Source organism: Schistocerca serialis, chromosome 2, assembly GCF_023864345.2.
Source record: "Schistocerca serialis cubense isolate TAMUIC-IGC-003099 chromosome 2, iqSchSeri2.2, whole genome shotgun sequence".
Classification (NCBI taxonomy): Eukaryota; Metazoa; Arthropoda; class Insecta; order Orthoptera; family Acrididae; genus Schistocerca; species Schistocerca serialis.
Window position 1 is genome coordinate 66,838,785 of NC_064639.1, and position 3,991 is coordinate 66,842,775.

Genomic DNA, 3,991 nt, shown 5'->3' on the forward strand with positions numbered 1-3,991 from the left:
TGGACCTCACAACCTTGGTAACCCACTGTGTGGTTCTTGCCACACAGCGCGCACCTTATTTGTGGGTCCGTGTGTTTTATTGTGCATGTCCTTGTGTCATGGGCCTCGGCGCATTTTCTACATCTTACTGCTGTGTAGCAGTGTGCTGCAATATGATTAAGGCCCCGACACCTGAAGCACTGCACCATTTTGTTTTTGCATCGCAGTGGTTCGGTAGTCACAGGGAGAGCCAGGATCATCTTCATTTCCCTTTTGTTTTGCGGGATATCTGGCAGTGTGACCTGTTATAGGGGCCATTTACTTCCTATGTTGCCCATCTGCTGGACCGCCTTGACGACGTACCCCTGGGCAGTCAAGTTTGTTTTGATCTAGGTCTGTGATCACAATGTTCTTGTTTCGTGCCTTTGTTGTGGAGAATGTGTAGTGGGGTATGTTTTTGATGTCGAGAAGTGTTTTGATTGTGGTGTAGTGCTCAAGTGTGCGTACTATAATTTTGATTGTATCACCACCAGCAGGTGGATATCGTCGGACGCGGGCTGATATTTCTGCTGGACCTCTCCCGCTTCCCACCGCCGGCCAATCACGCGCCCGCGGAATCGCCCGATGCGCCTGGAATGGCCGGTGGTGGGGTGCACGCGTGTGCGGGGTTCGTGTCCCAGCGTCCGTCTCTTTCTGCTCCGCCCGTGACCCTTGGTGGAACGGAGTGTTTTTCACCGATTTTTCTGATTGCAAGCCACTGTTGCGGTTGATTAGGTTGTTGTGTAACCGTATTTCTATGGTCTCTTTGATTACGGAGTCCCAAAATCCGTTTGTCCTGCATATTTTCTTTGTGTCCCCGAAATCGAAGGTGTGCTTCTCGTCAATACTATGCTCCTCCACAGCAGATTTCTTGGTCTGATCCAAGTGTACATGTCTGATGTGTTCATTGCGGCGCTGTGAGATAAAACGCTGCGTCTGTCCTATATGTTGCATCCCACATTCGCAGATGCCATCAGACCTAGTGGATCCCTGGTTGAACCGAGAAGGTCTCTGATTTTTCCCGCTGCGCGGAAAACGGTCTTCACTTTGTTTCTTGAGAATTCTTGCGATCTTGGCCGTTGGAGGAACCACTTATGGCAAGAACGCACAGCCCGTTGCTTCGTCTTCATCCGGTCTCTCTTCGTTCTTCTTGTTGTCGGTCTTCAGAGCTCTCCTTATCTTTGTTTCACTTTAGCCATTTTCTTGAAGGTTGCGAGGTGCCGGGGCTAGCAGTGTATTTAACACTAAATTCTTCTAGAATCTACATATGTAAATGGTGCTCTAAGCCCCCCCTATTCTAACTCCGACTTTTGCTGTTGCACATGGATTAAAAAATACACGCGAACTGACTGTAATCAACCCTGCAAGTGGAGTAGAAAAGAGTTTGGCACCTGAAATAATTTAATTTGATAAATAAGTTAAATAAAGGAAGGTTTCATTAACGTAGTGAGAAATGATAGGGTAACTCTACCGATTAACAGAATGAAAGTTCTATCCAAAATAACAATATGATTTATTAAGACTAAACACAAAATAATAAACAAAAACATATGAAACATTTATAATACATCAAATTGGCTCAAATTGGATACTCAAACAAACGCTGTGAAGGTGAAGTTGTCCCTAAACTAGATTGTGAGGCTTATGACGAAGTGGTATGTGGAGCCAATTCCTTGCCACTCAAATGTTGAGAGAGACACACAGCTAACCCAACATTAATTGCTGCTACCCAAGACAGAACAAAGTTAGAAAAAGACGAACAGGCGTGCTCTGCTGAGCTCTGATTATCACCTAGGAAAATCCCTATCTGCCGGTGCTGCGGACATACATTACCCAACTGTTTTCTTAACTGCCAGAACACGATCTGGCGTACCGGAGGTGATGACTGGTTGCTTCAACGTCCTGTTGTGGTGATGATAATGTCGCGAGTATAGCCCGAAACGAATTATCCTGGTTTGGTTGTTCCAGACTAAAGACTTCCTAGCAATACAAATGCGCCTCGGAGGGAGACGAAGAAGGCTCGCCACACAAACACTGACGGTACAGTGATTGATTTTAACAAGCGAAGTCGCACTGTAACTCCAATACAATCAACTTTAGCCAAAACTGCTCAAGACAGACAACCTAGGCCGCTTGTACGCAGAACGCTCAATTGCCAACTGTACTCGGAAAGTTACGTTGAAGTCGAAACTTCAACAACTTCGCCAAACAGTTACAATTAAATACAAGTATATTAGACAGCCAACGGAAAGCAGGCTGTCCAGAGCAGCGAGAGCTCAGCCTTGTAACCTACTCCGACCGAAAGGCGAGAGCCGACTACCCCAGAGCACCCGTACAGGCCGAACACAGAACATTCCCGCCCCCACGACAGTGGCCGTGGTTGAACGGTCCAATCAGCAACTCGAAAACTGGCGGAAAATTCCACTCTATTGCCGGAGCACTACCATTCCACCATTGGAGATTCTTGGCGCCAATTTCTGCGCTGATTTTGCTACGTCACGGAGCTATGCCCTGAGCAAGCCAATCACAGTTACTATTTTGCAGAAAGCGCGGGAATTTTCCCGCCACAACTGCCTGGGTACACAAGTCATTCCCACGCCTCGCTGGTAGCCCGCCAGAAAGTGTTTTCGCTAAGTTTCTGCGAAGTAACGGAACCTCTAGCCCAGCCGCTACTTCAGGCCCCTGCGGTCGTGTCTCTTGACAATGTCGGCATCTGGAAAGCATTCTCTCGACTCCATCACACCCGTCGGCTTAACCCTCTCCAGATCAGCAGAGCTCGCCTGTCACCGGACCACCTGAGTGACGAGAGACGCTGCGTGGGAAGTCCGCGTGTGAAGGAGTAGCAACTCTTCACCGCATGCAATTAGAGAGGAAAATCGTAAGATAGAAATATGAGAGGGGGCTCATGCCACTTCTCAAGGTGTCCTTGAGGTGTTGCAATTATATTGGCAAATTTTCCTTATCGCTGATGGGCCTGGGCCTGAGCACTAAGGTGTTGAGTACAGCATTGCATTGCGCAGGATGGTGGCCGCTGTTGGCATTAAGATAGAGGTCCGTGTGTGTTTTCGTTCTGTACACTGGGTGTTCCAGCGTGCCGTCCACGTTTCTTGTGATCACGATATCCAGAAAGGGTAAGCTTCTGTTCTCTTCTATCTCCATAGTAAATTTGATATTTTCATGTATACCATTGAGGTGTTGTTGGAACTCTGGTAGTCTGGCCACATGGCAGGGTCTAACTGCTAAAGTATCATCAACGTACCTGTAGAAGGCTGTACTGGTTGATAGGACAGTTTGGCTGTGGAAGTGGAAGGGTAGCCCACAACATAGACAGAAAACAGTATTCACAATTGCAAGCACCCAAGCTTTAATGATCTTCCAGCAATAACGGCTCTTAACAAATCTCAATTAAGCAAGTACATAAACTTGGTTACAAACTTATGTTAACCTTCAACCAGTGAATAACCCCAATAAAGAATTACCAATCAATAAAACGTAGATAAAGGACTGCTTTACAAGAATGCTTAAATTAAGTAAAATCATGAAAGCTAAGTTACAAATTTTATGTTAAGCTTCAACAGGTGATTGAAGAATTCTCATTTAAATAAAACGTAGATGGGAAAATGCCTTACCAAAATGCTTGAATTGCGTAAAATCATGAAAAGCTGAGTTACAACTTTTCTCACAAACTGCTTAGGAATTTACAGCAAATAAACAAGTTTGATCTGTTTAACCAGAAGGTAACTGCCAAGTCAAAGTGACAGAAGCCACTCAGAGCGGACGACCGCCCCAACGCTGGTCATCAACCGACATCGTCACGGCCCAGTGGCCGCCGTGCTAAAACAGACTAACGTTTCGGTAAGCGACCGACAGCAACACGGGAGTAACAGTGTCTGAAGGTCGGCGTACGCCTTAAGAAACACGGCACACCCTGAAGCAGGAGCAGGCACAGCTGACCAGCGGCCATACAACCGCG